Consider the following 16,609-nt stretch of genomic DNA (forward strand, 5'->3'; position numbering starts at 1 on the left):
AGCTTCTGCAGGGCTCCAGCTGTATCTGTATTTTGCACTGGTTTCCCTGGGGCTGTTTTACTGGTGAGGCAGAGTCCAAGATGTAGAAAACAGGTCTAGGTCCAGCACAGCACAAAACCCACATGATGGCTTAGATGAATGTTTCTTGGCTTGTGGAGTTTTAAAATACATGGTGGCTGTCAGCAGAACCAATAAATTCTCCATCCTTGGTGTTAGACAACAACAGAGTTCTGTTGGCAAGGTAAATGTCTGCAGTTTGGAGTTTATCATCTGTCCAGAAGGTATGTCTTTATACAGAAGATGCCTATTATATAAAGAAAAGTCTGTGAGGAAGTGTGTAATGTGACCAAGAGTGGAACAGCAGATTGTGACTGTGTTTACATGAGGACAAATGTGAAGTGATTTAGTAGCCTTATTCAAACTGCAATGAGCAAATCTGGTGGTAAGGTCAGTGGGGAACAAACACTCAGTATAATTTTTTACATTCAAAATGTGGATCCTTAATTATGAAACAAGACACTCAAATAAAAACATGAGGTAACATTCTGATTAAAAATGTTTTCTTCAACAGCAGTGTACTACAAAGTGACCTTTCAAGCATTTTGTTAAGGAAAAAAAAGTCCTGTATTTATTTCAAGCATTTGCTGATTTTATGCCAGCATAATATAAATCTATGCAGCTGTAGGTACACAGATCAGTAGACTATCAAGTGCTTTTTGTGCATCATGTTTTAATAAGGACAAATACATTTTATTTTAATTTTAGGTGTTGCAAAGGCAGTCCCTGGTCTTGTCTAGAACGAGTCTGTATGGCCAGCCCAGGGCTACATTATACAGCAAACAGTTGTCTGCTGAGAGGCTGTGCTGTTTGATGACAGAAGTGTTAGGGAGCAGGACAGAGTCATCCCTTGGGGCTCAGCCTGGCCAGTGGGATGCAACTTGGACTGCCATTGTCTAGAGTTGCCTCAGATAATTCATCTCAGGTATGTAAAAAGGGAATACAGTTTACAAGGGATAATTATCCTTAAAGTCATTCTGCTTCTGAAATACTGCATGTGCTGTACTACAGGAGGGGTATTAGGCAGAAGATAAATGACAGTCCTTTTCCCTCCTCATCCCTCTGATTTATTGCTGTATTCTTTTGTGATGTTAGGAGCTGCTTGGTTTGTCATTTGCCTTTGTATTGTACAGCAGTTGTTTTCCTTTTGTGGTAGTCCTGCAGGGCTGAAGGGCAGGAGGGGGAGTAGTTACCACAGAGCAGTAGGACTAGAGAAAAACATGGAAGAAAAATGGGCTAACATGGTCAGAAACCTAAAGTGATGCCAGCTGAGGTTGCCTGTGTGCCTTCAGGACTTCCCCCTCGGCTCATGGCTGAGTCCCAGTGGTGGAGGTGAGTGCTTTTAGGGGATAGGACACTGACACTGAGATTTTGGGGGGGGCACCTCTGTCAGCTCTCCCCCTGGACAGGAGCCTCTTGTCTCCTGCAGGGACAGTGACAAGGTGGTGGGATGGCTGCCTGGCTCATGGCTGAGCTCAGTAACACTTGTCACATACCAGTTGCAAAAGGCGAGGGAAACTCAAATCGGTTGTGTGAGGTGCTATGATGGAAATGATTACCTCTTCTGGAATGTACCCTGCTCTCTTCAGTGAGATAAATGAGCTGGGTCAGTGCCTCTCTCTCTTACCCTCTCCTGCCCTCTTTCTCTCATAATTTTCTGTGAGTTTTTGTTTGGGTAATCTGAGGTTTATAAAAACTGTTCATCTTGCACGTCTGAAATGATTCTTGCCCCCTCACCCATGGTACAGTGAAAAAACAAGTAGGCACATTTTGTAAAGGCATCTTCATCAGGATGATGGATGATTCTTAGAATTACTTCTGTAATTACCAGAAGAACTGAAAATAAATGAGAACCTGATATGTGCAATCATGCTTTAATAGTTGGCATCTTAGTCTGTTACCTTAGAGCTGAAGGTTTAGATGAAGGAGTTCACTGCTCTTTTTTATGCACCTATTTGTATAAAAAAACCTAACCAAATAGAACTTGTTGATTCTGTTCAGGTGCAGTTGTAGGAAATTATTTAAAAAAAACAACCTGAGACTCTTTAGGCTGGCAGAAAATCTTTATTGATTTGGAATACTGTATAATAAACTCACAGCCAGACATTTCAGATATCAGAAAATAATATTTCAATGTGCGTTCAGAGACTGTATAGTGTTTTATTGTGTGCTTTTCTGCACATTCATAAAAGACTGTATGGGAAGGAAAGAGTGAAATTAATTTCCAGAGAGAAATGTTTTAGGATACTGGGCATTTTTCCACTGAACATCTCTGTGGAAATCTGGAAAAAAATGTTATTTCAGTTCTCTACAAGAAAACAATGTTCTAACTGCAGTGCTCTTTCCCATCATCAGTAAATTTGAGAAAATTCTTTTGTAATTATTAACTAGCAGAAAAATGGAGCTTTTTTAGGAAAGCAATTTAGGAGATTATTTGCTTTTAAACAGTCTTCTTGGAAGTGTGAACTATGGATGGTATTTGTACTATTGTTTTCTGATTTGCTTTCAGATAGAGGGCAGTTTTAGCCCTTTGGAAGAGATGAGGGAGGAGGACAGTATTAACTGTGTCATTGCAGTGTGTGGATTCTCTGCTCTTTGCACTTCTCTCTGCAACTCTCTGCAGTCCATTGAAACCGAATGCCTCCTGTATAGGACAGACTAGCAATAGCCAGGTCCCTGATGGACTTGACAGAGCTTTGACTCTTTTCCTGTTGAAGGCTATGGGTGTTTTTTTGAGTGAAGACAGCAAAAGGCAAGGAGCTTAAAGCATCATTGATTTATATTGGTTTTTATTACTTGCTGTTTGTTACGTAGCTACAATGCATCAGAACTCATGATGAGTATATTATTGTTTCATCTGGTATTTTATTCTCGGTATTGCTGTTCATTTTTGTGGGAGTTCACATCCTTAGTAACGGAACTCACTGGGATAATTTTCAGGGTGAAATTTTGTGCTGCTGAAAACCATTCTTGTAGAGGTTGGCACCAAATTAGTTGAAAGCCAGTAATAGTTATAGTTGAAAACTGCGACCGACTGTTTGTTTCCTAATAGCACAGCATATGCCCAGCTCCTAGGGGAAAAGGCTCTAGCAGCAGCTGAAGAATGCAGCCTGTGATCTCCTTCTTCCCAGGGATGCTCCACCCAGCCCCATAGCTATAAATGGCAATTGGACTTCAGGGAATTTCAGCAGACAACAAGCTAAGCAATGGCAGGTTCATCTGCAGCTGACATTTTCACTGTTGGGCATGAAATTCATGAACTGTGGCCTTGACAAGTTCAGTGAGCAGTGCAAGGTCTGCAGCTTTGTCTGAGGCATGGTTTGGGCTCCAGTGGGATGGCTCAGTGCACTGAAGGTGGTGGCAGTCTCTGCCCGAGCCACTTCTCTCAGGGGACTGTGGGAGAGGCTGGGGCTGAACCAAAGCTCAGCCCTGGGAAACTTGTTGACAAGTTTGCCACAAACCCCCACGTTTTATCAGGCAGCTGTGGAGATGGCCACTGAGAAGCAACTTCATGTATCTGCAGCCTTACTAGCACAGGTCAGAGCTCGGAGGAGACTTAGTGGTGCTCACAGCCAGGGAAAATGGTATTTAATGGAGGGATTCAGTTCATTCACTACATGTTTGCTATTTAGCCACAGTGCAGAAATACACCCCTGTGCTGGCCACCTTGCACTCTGTCCCTGCATGGGAGGAAATGGGGAAAAAGGCATTTCTGGAGGTTTGCCCTTATCTCTGTGAGCCAAGCGAAATTAATTGCTTCCCCAAAAGTTCCTGTTTCTCATTGCTGGTTGGAAGTGGTACTGAGAATGTCTAGTTAGAGATGGTGGTATTTTGAACACAATTCCACTGCAGGTCTGGTCTGCTCCACAGCTGATGTGTCAGCATTTGAATCATCCATAATTAGCCTGCACTTTTGTTGTTGTTGGCTTTCATTTCTCTGTCAAATGGAAAAGGTGAAATTTCACGAAGTCTAAGGGATTCCTGAAGGATAATCCAGTCTGTAATTAATTATTTTTGGATGATAATGATAAGAATAATAACAGCAGTAACATACACTTTCATTAATTCCATGCTGTGTGAAAAGTCAGAGAGAAAAGGCATGTTTAATGTTCAGTGGAGGATTTGAATGGAGAAGTGTAAGGGAAGTAGCCTTCTGTGGAATAATAAACACCAAGTTATACATTGAAAAAATGCTTCATTTTTATTATTCCCTCAGTTTCCAGCTGGAAGCATTATTGACTATCTGTATCCATCTCTACCAAAACTTCTCTTGCATACAGTGCTCTCAGGCTGTCACTTTCCAAAAGCACAGAGAGCACACCTGCAGGCTTCTCTCTGCAACAACTGGAGTTTTATTGTATTCCTTACGTAAATACATACAATGAGATGTGCCTAGACTTTCACATACCTCCTGGAGATAAAGATTTAAAGCAAATACCAGATACCACAAAGATTTTACCTTGTAAAAATGCCACAAAATGTGCAAGTGTTGCAAATGCCTTTAAAATCAATGTCTTCTTTTAGAAATGTACCCAATTTTCAGCTTGGCCCCTGGAAAGCCATTCTTGTAGCTGAGGTTATTTATTCTGTTCCGTTTTTTGAATGGGATGCAGCTGTTGAATTCTTCAGACCTGAGTAAAGGCTCTTAAAGAGTTTTATTTATATCCGTTTTTTTCTGTCGTCCTCTGTTTCTGAACAAATAGCAACAACTTCATTTACTGAAAATTGTCATACTGCTGAGGCAGGGGACTTCTCTGAAGAGCTCGACACGTGAGTACATGTGTGTAATTGTATTAAAGTGTATGTAAATTCTGAAGGAGGTTGGCATGAGGTAGATTCTCCTCCGTAGTGCAGAAGTTCCTGTAGGAGCTCCCTGGGGATCTGGAGAACAAAGAATGTGACTAAGGCGATCAGCTAAAACTCATCCACAGCCTGCTAGAAGCATATTGCAATGATACTTAAGTGTATAATCCCTCTCATTTCAAAATGCAGGCTTTTAGATTGAGTTTCCCTTGAGTATACTTTGTGATTATTAATGAGCTGTATCAAATAATCTTATTTAGCTCATTAAAGGGCATAATGCAGATAAGAGCTTTTTAGCCCTCGTAAACCTCAAAATTAATCTCTAGACCCATATGTTGCTGGAAATCTTTGATAGTAAGCTGAAGTGCTGTGATATTTTGATGCTAGTAGAGTTTGATAAAAGTTCAAAAAGCAGTATGCAGTGCTGTTACATGCCTGGGGAGGTCTTTGTACAGCAGCAGCGCGAGATCCAGCAGGAAGCTCAACCTGGGAGGCAGTTGTTGGTTTTACAAGGATACTGCAGTGAAAGCTCTTTGACTTCCTGTGTCTGGTGCCTTTTTTCTGCAAGCTTCATACTGGCTCTTAAAGTCCACACTTTTAGTTCCTCTTCTTTTCACTAAACACTTTGCTCAATCAGTAACAAAAGGTAAAATTCGAAGAGGCTTTCATGGCTCTTTGAGCTGGCTAATATGTATTTTAATTGCAGTAGTAATAACATTGGCAAGAGGAGCTGTTGTGACTACTTAACACAGACATATTAAAATAATTGGGTTGGGGATGCTTGCTAGATTGCCATAAAATTTTTTAAATAGGAGCAGAGGGTGTTGACAGTCAACAACCAAGGCATACAGAGAATAAGGGGAGGGGAAGACAAGAAATAGAAGAGGGGGTAAGGAGGGGACATTGGAAAGCTTTTGTGCTCTTCATTTATCTAAAAATAGGTTTTCAGTCTGCCTTTGAGTTTGTTTATGTTTGTCTTTCCTTTGGAGACTGTGGATGGAGACGTGTCTTTTCAAATGCTTTGGGAGTAGGGTCTGTGCTCTTTGAGCTTGGTTTCTGAAACAGAACTTGGAGCTGTGCTTGCACATTTGGGGAGCTGCTGCGAGCTTCTCCCTGGCCATGCAGCTCCCTCTGAGGCCTGGACAAGACTCTTCCTGCACCCACTTTTTTAAAATCTAGTGCAACATTTTCCAAAATATCAGTAAGTCCATAGTTCTCTTTGTGTTCTACTTTCTGTAGGTCAGATATCTAAATACGTCCAAAGGTGGAAGTTTGTCCTTGTGGCTCAAGGGCCAGTGAGGTGTGGGCTGTACCTAATGCTGCTTGTCATACCTGGATTTTGGAGCTACACTGAAAATAAAAAGTATTCACGAAAACAAAAGTAAAGTGGTGTTTTCAGGATATTGCAATGACTGCTTTTAAAAAGTCATTGAGAAAATACCGAGCATACTCTTCTTACAGATTACAGCAGCAGCATTTTGGAGCAAATCCAGCTTTGGTTCCTCCAGGATGGTTTTTCTAGTCTCCATCAGACTTTCAGTCTCTGCAGCTCCTTGTGATGTTTTCCTTTTCTGGAAAGAGGAATGATGCTGCATGTTGTCTCTTCATCTGTCTCAATGTATGGGCTTTTATTAGAGTCTAATATAACTTGTCAGAGTACTTACGTCATCTCTTTTGGAGTCATCAGTTTCTGGTGATGGATAACACTTAGAATCAAGAGATAAAAACCCCCAAGTTAAATATATTTAATTGGTTTTTATTTGCTTTCTGCTTTTTAGAGATTGTGAGGCACAGGCAGAGAGTGTCTGGAACAGATGGGTGTTTTGTGGTTACTGGACCAGACAGCGGAGATACAATTAAAGTGCCTTTTTTGCATATGCAACTTGCAACCACTTCTCTATTTTCACAGGTTTTAGGATTATATGAAGTGTAAATTTAATAGAGGTTGTTTTACTTCTCTTATTTATTTCTATTTTGGAATGAGCTGCTTCAGCTGAACCTAGTGCATTTAGCCTTGTATGACTGTGGATGCTCAGTCTGTCTCTTAGGCTCCATGGCAGCATTCAAAAATACAGGAAAGTCTAAACTAGTGTTTTTCAATTACTTTTAATGGAAATGCAAAGTTTTTATTCATGGTAGCTCCACTGTGTCTCTTAGAAGTTATTCTATTTGGGGTTTTATACTCCAGGTTCCTTCTAATGACCCTGGAGGCCTTTTGGTGGTGCCATGTCATCCCTGGAGGTGGAGGAAGGAATCTGTCCTAGGAACTCTTGCATACAAAGGAGGGGAAAGATACATAGTTATACATACAAAGTTCTTGAATGGCAGCCCCCATGAAGCGCACCAGCACATTTTGGACCAAAACCCTCATTCTTAGCTGCAAATGGGTTTTAGATTTTCACCAAGCCATCATTATTGTCCACAGAAAACATATTTTTCATGAGTGTTCTTTTAAGACAAAATCCTATTTTTTTTTCACTGAAAAAACCTGACATTGTAGGTAATTTCTGTTTCTGAAGCTATTTTTTGGCAGTCCCATGGGGCATTTATGTCTAGAATTGGTCATTGGTGTAACAAGAGATCAGCCAGAGGTATTCTCAATGCCTGGTAATTTGGTTCTCTTAATCCTGCACCTCTCTAGAGTGTGAGTGAGTCCTTGGAATTTTGCACAGTTAAGAAACAAACTGAAAGTCCCATATTCCTTGTCTGTGAATGACAAAGTTACAATCTCAGAAGTGTGTTATTTTTCTATAAGAGTTTAGGCCAAGCTCAATTCAAAATGTTGAGATGAACATTTTTGAGTGTTCTGGGAAAAAATCAATTCAAAGAACAAAACAAAAATTCATTTTCTTCCTTTTGGTTGCTGATAGGATACATTTTATATAACCTCTCCATAAACTATGAATATTTTGTGTTATAACATTTAATTCTGATACCATGTTTTTAAATATAAAGCTGTCCATTACTGGAAAAAAGTCGTTTGAAATGGGAAAGATAACTCCCTAGATGTTCTGGTAGCTAATAGAAATTATATATAAATAAGTTCAACTAGACAGTGCAGGCAGCATGCCCCAAAGAACGCTGGGTTTTCTGGCAGGAAACACTTTTAGTGCATAGTGAATAATCTGAAGAATCCAGGTTCAAAGCAGAATTCAATTTCTAAGAAGGAAACACTGTCGACCTGTATTTCCAATAAATTTGAATTTGTACCTGTAGTTCCAATATTGTTTCACTTTTTTAGACCTAAGATAAAAGGAAAAACCCGTCTCTCGAGCTCGGAAGTAAAACTGGAAAAGGCTATCTCAGTACTTCACAGACATTAAATTTTATCTTTTTGAAGGCCACCAAGAAGAACTGGTGATTTTTAGATACTTTGTTTGCAGGGCAGCTGCTGTGCTGAGTTGGAAATGGCAGTTCCTTCATCACATGGTCTGAGTGAGCCAGGCTCAAGAAGGAGCACAAACCCATTTCCAGTTATATAAATAGAGTTTTGCTCGTTAAGGAAACTCAGAGAATATTGGCGCAAAGGATATGTGGGCTAAAGAAACTTATTATTGAAGAAAGATTGTAAGGGCTACAAATGTACAGAATATTTTCGAGAGGACTAACAGGATGCTGCTCTTTGGCTGCAGCATCTCGACAGTCAGTGACAGTACTTTGCTGAGGTTATTCAGCTCTCTCTTCAGATAAGAGAGTTGTTTTGCCTTGGAAATGTTGTATGGTTTGGTGACTAATGTGCAGCACACCAGCTGGTCTTGGCACCTCTCAGCCCTGGGCAGCAGTGTGGAAAGAGGCTGGAAATGGAGGTGAGGAGCTGCATAATTTGAGGATTTGATGTTGGATCTGAGGCACTGAAAATGCTGAGGCCTCTGCATCGATTTCCATAGGCTTTCATAAGGCTCCAAAATTAGGGACATCTGATGTCCGAGTTTGGTGCTGCCAGCAGCCAGGCTAATGGATGGCCAAGATGTCAACCCAGGAGGGACTGTGAGTTTCTGAGCTGGGGCTCTCATACCCTGGCTGGTGGGCAGCTCTTCAGCCTGCTGATTTAGAGGTGGACATAGCATCTGGGTAGATATTTGGAGGGGAAAAAAAAAAGCAGAAAGTTACACTACATAATCTCCCCTGCCACTGCTGTGAACTCTAGCCCGTGGTTCTGTGTGCAATCCGATGAAGCGCTAGGTTGTGCCAGCTGACAAACAAACTTGTCACTCTGAAGAATGACTTGGTGAAAAGCCACACAGGGCAGAGCTGCCATCAGAATAATTGGTGATTCACTGTTTGTTTCTCACAAATTCCTACGCTCTCTGCCCACGCACTATAGATGACAGCACTCTGTATGGGGACTGTGAACATGACAGACATTATTTATGAAGTGGCGCCTTTATCAAGGATGTTGTTTTTTTTTTTTTTCCCCTAGCAGACTGTGTAAAATTCTCAGTCTCTATGTTGCTGTTGTCAAACTATGTTATATCTGGCCTGCCTGAGTGAGTTTTCAAAGGTTTTTTATAAAGGGCTGTGTGAGAAGGTCAGGCAGAAGCTGCTGAGAGCTCCTTGCTGTGTTCTCAGGTGCCACGGCAGCTGTGCCCAGCACTCTTGGCTACTACTCCTGATAGAGGGAGAGTTGGAGCAGTTGCAATTGGTTCTGAGCTTGCACATCCCCAGGTTGAAGGATTTTTGGGAGAAATTCTGCCCCTTCCTCACAGCTCCTTGCCCTAGCTCAGCACATCTCTGGAGTAAGAAGCAGGGAACCCAGTCAGAACTTGTCTGTGTGACTGAGCTTTTCCTTGGGCCAGCCTCTCAGCTTGCTTCAAAGCACAGAAAGGAAAATACAATTTTTCCTCTTTAAGATTCATGACGTCTGGCAGCAAAAGGTGTCCTGGGAGTCGCAGCTGCTCCAGCCGGGCTCACTCTCAGCTGCTTAGTGCACAGCTGCAGGTCAACAACATTATTCTTAATTTATTTTATGATGCGGCATATCTGGATCTGCGTCCTTAATTCAAGCCTGAATATCTGATCAAATACTGAAGAACACTGAGGACAAAAGAGAGCTCAGTTAATGGGTAAGGAAACCAAATAATCTTGTATGTCATAGGATAGAGGAAAGTGTGATGGAGAACATGGTCTGAATGTGGTGTTCATGGTGACATCAGGTTTAATGTTTTGGGGCTTTAGATGGGTTTGAAGAGAAGTGAACATCTTTGATTCAGTGGGGGGAAAAGCAGGCACTACCAAGCACTTACCAGGCTCTGGAAAGCCATCAACAAACTGAGAGCCTTCAAATACTGCTTGTTTTCAAACCAGTTCCCTGACCATGCCTGTTTTCATAAAGACTGAGAGTAATGAAACTATGGAATGAGAAGTGACATTAACATTTGGAAACCAAACTGTGTAGTTAGACTGATTTGTATTTTAGTGGCTTCATCAGGTGGTTTGCTTTGGATGCTGTGGTGACATGTTTATTCTTTTTTGTACGCTGTGTGCATGAAGGGCACATAACCCAGACAGTTGTGAGAAAAATATGCTGAAGATAAAGGGGTTTTGAAAGCTGATGGCGTGACAGCTGCCGCTGCATTGGTTCATTTAGGCAAATAACAGTTTCTGTATGCATCAGGTTTTATGGCCACGGCTGCGTTACTGTTGCATTTTTAAATTTGAGTTAACTGCATACAAGAAAGTAGAGACCCAGAGCTGTTCATCATCTGGCTCGGTCTGTGAGGAGCTTGTAACTCTAGCAATTGTTTCTGTTTTTCATAACAGTGGGAAACTTTATGGCTATTTTCCCCCTTTTCTATCCAAAGTAAATGTGCTGTTTTAAAACAAAGAAAGAAGTGGTGGAATGTCTGGTGGGCACAGTTTGAATTTGGGGTCCTTCAGGTTGGGGGGGGGGACAGTTTAGAAAATACACCTTTTTCCTGAAAATTGATGTTACAGCACAGTGTTTTTATTTGTGTGGATCATTTTGCATTTCTTACTTTAGAAGTCACATTTTTAACAAGCCTCCATGTTAATAGACAATGGTGAGCTTCAAGGTGCTTTTTAGTGATCTTTCCAGGTACATACAAAGATCCATCAGTCTGACCTATAGCTATATATCCATTCAGAGCTGTTTGTATAGTTCCAGTATAGTTGAAATGCTGAAAAATATTTAAACTCTGTTTGGTATTGAATTTAATGGCAAATCAGTAGAGTCATGTGTGCAAACAGTAAATTTTTTGTAAGAAATGCCAAAACAGTGCTTTGCATTAAGCTAAAGTAATGTCCTGTGCTGTGCTTTGCAAAAAGGGATCACATTGTGCTTCATTGAGTAGAAAGAAGAGGAAAAGTAATTCCATGGATGAAAAGTATTTATAATACTAAGGAGTGCAAAGCCACCTCTTTGTACTCACAGTATTTTTCCTTGTAATTAGAGTTTGTGTATTTTCTGAACTTTTCCATAGAGAATCATCTTTGCGGGGTCTTCAGGAAAGAGACAGAATCAGCAAAACAGCTGCTGGTGTGGGTGGAATTTGATATCCCAGATCTTATAGAAACCCCAACAAACAAAGGAAGAAACACAGTCCCAATAAACTGGAGTAGATTGACAGAGCACTGTAACTCACTCACTAGTACGGACTTGTCCTGGGCTGCATGACATCAGTGGTGTCAGGGTGCACAGGATGGTGTTTGCGCACGTGAACATAGTGGGAGAGTGATAAAACTAGAGTGATTACATAGCAAAAGAAGTCAAAACTCCCATTCTCTAAAAGCTAACTTGTTGCATGTTTGAAATGCACTTGTCCCTGCCTTCCAGAACTCCTGTGTCGCTTACACTGCAGCACTGCTGCCTGGTGATATAAACTCATGACTCAAAGAAAACTTCCTTAAAATAGAAAATGGCTTCTACAACCTTTTTTCAGCCTTTATCTCAGCCAGTTTGTGAAAAAGAGAAGGGGCATGAGGAAGCACACATGGTCACAGTACGGAGTTGGTGGGTGGTCGCTGTTAGAGGTGTCCAAGTCAGCTCTGAGAGTAGCTGTTCATGTAATGAGTTTGCAGATGGCTCTGGAGAGCACTGGCAATCTCTACTGAGGCTCAGCATAGTAGGAGGGGAGATGTTGCAGTAGACAATGGCCTCCTGAGCAGGGCAAATGTCTGGGATGGGGTAAACCTGGATCCATGGGCCAAGCCCAGCACCATGAGGTTCAGTAAGACCAAGTGCTAGGTCCTGCACTTTGGCCATAACAATCCCAGACATCTCTCCAGTCTGGGGGAAGAGTGGCTGGAAAGTGGCTCAGTGGAAAAGGACCTGAGGGTGCTGGTTGACAGTGGCTGAACATGAGCCAGCAGTGCCCAGGGGGCCAAGAAGACCAATGGCATCCTGGCCAGAAATAGTGTGGCCAGCAGGTCAAGGGAAGTGACCTCCTCTTGTCCTGGGCACCAGTGAGGTCACACCCCACATCCTGTGTCCCTCACCATGAGAAGGACACTGAGGTGCTGGAGTATGTCCAGAGGAGAGCCGTGGAGCTGAGGAAGGGCCTGGAGCACAGGTCCTTTCACAGGGGTGGTTGAGGGAGGTGGGATTGTTTAGCCTGGAGAAGGAGGAAGGCCAAGGAGGATCTTAGTGCTCTCTGCAACCAGCAATAGGAGAGGATATACCTTCAAGTTGCACCTTGGCAGGTTCAGGTTGGACATTCTGAGTAATTTCTTCACTTAACACTGCACTGTTGAGCATTGAAATGTGCTGCCCAGGAAGGTGATGGAGTCACTGTCCCTGGAGTTATACAAGAAATGATGACATGGCACACAGTGTTTGTGGTTTAGTTTGCATGGTGTTGTCCAGTCAGAGGTTGGACATGATGATCTCAGAGGTATTTTCCAACCTAAATGATTCTGTGATTGTGTGCAAGCCTGGTTCAAACTCTTACTCCCAATCTTGCTTGGGATTCTTCCCAAGTCCTTTGTGTTTTAGCTGTGTAGCTGGGAGCTGTCACTTTACTCTCCAAATGTAAATATTTAGAGAAGTCTTGAATTTTGTACCTATCAAGTAAATAACACCCAGCTTCACTCTCCCCACAAAAGAAGAAAATAATGCCCTAGAATTGTTTTCCAGCCAGATCTGGTATTTAGGTAGTCGGATGACTGTTTTCCTGTGTGCAACAGACCTCATTTTTCTTTCTGTCGGTTGTGCAAGTTTATAGAAAAAACTGGTATGAACCACTTGAAATAGTAAGAATAGAGTTTTGTATTGAATTAAAGAGTATACTGTTAGTCAGATCTTAGTTCTTGGAGCTATCGAATTATTTGATTTTAATTTTGTTATGAGATTCTGACAGTATCCTTGTCAGATTATGTAATCTGCGTGAGTCTGAAAAGTTCAAAACCCAGAAAGTAAACTAAAGCACTCAAATATGTATTTTTAGCTTTGTGTACAGTACTTTGGCAGATACAATTTTTGCAGGCTTGGAAATTACAATGTGTACTTTTTCACATGCATTCTCTCTTTTAAATAGTAGGTAATTTCCTTTCTTCTAAAATGTTGCATTTTTTTTGTTTTATATAGACCATAATACAAATAGATGCCACTCCTAACTGTACAAAGCATTGGCTGTGGTCACCTCTAACTGGATGCAGAAATGGTTAACTTTGGTGCTGAGCAAGCAGAGATCCTCCTTGTTTCACCAGGATATTTTGTACTACTTCAGGATCATAAATCCAGATAGGACATGTAATTATATTTTTTTTCATTCAGATTGTTTGAATACAGTTCACATATAGTTTCAGCCTTACTATTTTGTTTGCTTAACATTAATCTCATTTGGCTTAGGAGAAAGAGCACTATTTCAATAATCAGAATCTCACTGGAAGGTTTGCATTTAGTAAAGACATAGCTTGAATAGATGGCACTCAGGGAACGAGTGGATTGTAACTGGCAATATTGAGCAAGAGTTGTCCTCAGGACAGAGTCCCTCTTTTCTATAATCTGTGGCACAGGAAAACTCAAAGAGTAGATGCCAGTCTTCAGTGTATCATGGCTGTGGTTCTTCATTCACCTTCACAGGCACTGAACACCAAGGGCTGTTAGGATGACCTTTGTGTTGGTCATAGGAACTGGTTTAAGGCAGCTTTGCCACTAAAAATAATACTTGTGCAGCTATTGTATTGGATTTTGGTCCAGCTGACATTAGCTTGCAGAATTCTTGTTATTCCAAATGAAGCAGGAGCAAGTTTTAATACTTGGGAAAACCAAAAGCCTCTCGAAATGCTCAGTAAATGAACCAAGAGAAGGGAAAATAATTCTTCTCTTAATGAGGCTAGGCTATCCCAAATCTTTTGTGTTAAGATTGATGAATCTTTTGTAGCTTACTACTGTGCTCTCAGATGGTTTAATTACTGCAGTTTTTCAGCTTGTTACTTCATGCAGTCATAGTTGTGGCAGCACTGCTTGTACCCTTAACCTGCAGCAAAATTCAGAGTATTGCAATGTGGCTTAATTCTCTCTTACACATGGAAACACTCAAAAATCTGTTTATGTGAAGACCAACAAAATTTCAACTGTAATTCTGAAGTTGGATTTGGGCTTTTAAAGGTGTTCTATTTCTGTTTTAAAACCTCCAAAAAGATATTTGTCCGCTTCTAGTTTGTGGTTCTCCCTGATAAATCTCTTAAGAAATATTGATATCTGATGAAGTAAGAAATGCAAAAAGTCTGACCATATATTTTGATGCATTTTAGGGGAGCTTTCTGACTTCTGGAGGTTGGTTTTCCAGATATGTTGAAAAAGTTCAGTACAGAGTCCGTATGTTAGAGATGAATATTTTGCTAGGCAATACCTTTGTACATCATTCAGATTTATTAATGTCAGAAAAGGAATTAAATACATCTCCATTACACATCAGGTTTTTTAAGAGAATGCTTTTTAAGTACTCTAAACATGAAATAGTATCCTGAGGCATTTAGAAAACTTGGAAGGGTTGATCCGGAAATATTTTCCCCTTTATTTAAACAATTTTAATACTGCTGTGAAAGCATGCTCATTGTTCTGCTCTTTGTTTATCCTTAGACTAAAGTTAGTTTTCTGATAAATGGAAATTACCACTGTAATTAATAGTCTGAAATGGGTATCTTTACCTGGACACAGGTTCATACCTTCTTGCTAGGTGAAGTATTTCTGTTGTGGCTGTGAATTCTGTCTCCCCTGAGTGCAATACCAGCTTTCCAGTGTTCCCACAGGGGTTGCCTTGCAGTACTGATCCTGAATACATGGATTTCCAGCCTTGGGAATGAGACAGGATTTGAGGAAGTGTCTTCTTTGTCAGTGCAGTAGTTATATTGATTGCCATTAAGTAGTTGTCATATCTCAACCAGTGTTTTGTAAAATGTGATCTTTCTGACAAAACTACACTTAAATACAATATAATACGAGATAAGGTTGCTTTAGTGCGAGGTTTCAAACTAACACAGAATCATCTGTACTGTACTTACTCTCTTCCTAGTGGAGACATTATATTAATAATTTTGCCACTGACGTCAAGGGGAACAGGATGTCACCCTAGATAACAACCTTAATGAAGTCAGTCTTTCTTAATGAAGATTAATTGTTGGGGCCCCATACTTTGTACATTCACGTTTAGATATCTTCCTCTGAATGCTTTGTTGTCACAGAGCAAGTCTTGTGCTTCTTTATAGAGTATAGTGTTGAGGTGGCATTTCATTCATCTGAAGGAATTCTGTTGCAGTAGTAGCAGACACTTGAGAGCATCTGTGTGATCCAAGAGCATCCTAGGTTCCAGTAGTTTGCAATGCCTGCTGGAAACCAGGGTGCTGCCTGTGATGCACTGAGCTGGCTATGGAAGAGCATCTGGAATGGGGGTGGCAGAGAGAGTCAGGTTGTAGCACACTTGTACCATCTCCTGCTTTTTAACTCTTCACTAATTTGCAGGTGGTTATCTAGGATGACACTAGTAAAGGAGTTTCCATGCAGTTCTTAACTGCATGTAATGCTTAAAAGGCTACTTAAATTAGTTTTTCTCTTTCTCCTTCATTCTCATCCTGTCCAGGAACAGTATTCTGTATGTTGATTCAATAGCACAGAGTATGTAGCTGTGCTGAAAAAACTGACTTTTACTTTAGAGCTGGTTTTTGTTCTTACTAACAGCAACACCAGGGAAATGAAGAGGGATTACCTGTACCAATAGCCAAATTGTGAGAGTTTATGCCTGAGAAGTCTGGAAATAATTGTAGACAGATTTGAAGTAAATGACCAGGGGAAACAAAAGGTTGTAAAGTGGCAGTGATACGTGGTTTCATGAAGCTTAAAGAAGTAATTAAACAAACAATTAAGACACTAATACTCTATTTGCCAAATTATTTGCAATATAATATTTTCGTGCAAAAGCACTGAGTTCTTTTATAGTGGACACCCATTTAAATACAAGCACATAGCTAAAAGTTGCTAGGATAGAAAAAAGTAGACATAATTGGTTTTGATCTTAGTGGTTTCAAATGGGTTTGAGCAAAAGACTAATGAAAAATAGACAGCTAATCTGATAATGTGTTCACCTAAATGAATACAGACAGTCATTAGCAATAGCAATAAGGCATAAGACAAAAATTGCACTCTCCATCTTGCATTAAATTCTATTTTTTATAAAATGTGACGTGTGAAGGTTCTTATTTCCCATCCACATAACTCATTAAGGCTTGAAACTCCACAGAAGTCAAGATTGATCCCTGCGTATAGATTTGCATCTACATTCAGCATTCTATG

General features: G+C 40.7%; 1 protein-coding gene across 4 annotated transcripts in view; it reads left to right on the forward strand.

The window, feature by feature from the left end:
* The window catches only part of ARHGAP6 (Rho GTPase activating protein 6), a 309,409-nt gene that overhangs the window by 229,326 nt on the left and 63,474 nt on the right, over nt 1-16,609 (forward strand). The window contains exon 1 of one of the 4 annotated variants that reach the window (XM_064407716.1): nt 9,804-9,923. The exons of the other annotated variants lie outside the window; for them this stretch is intronic. The gene's annotated coding sequence lies outside the window, so the exon portion shown is untranslated. Of the gene's footprint in view, nt 1-9,803; nt 9,924-16,609 lie in introns of those variants that run through there. 4 annotated transcript variants of the gene reach the window in all.

The sequence above is a fragment of the Passer domesticus genome, chromosome 2 (assembly GCF_036417665.1).
Source record: "Passer domesticus isolate bPasDom1 chromosome 2, bPasDom1.hap1, whole genome shotgun sequence".
Taxonomy (NCBI): domain Eukaryota; kingdom Metazoa; phylum Chordata; class Aves; order Passeriformes; family Passeridae; genus Passer; species Passer domesticus.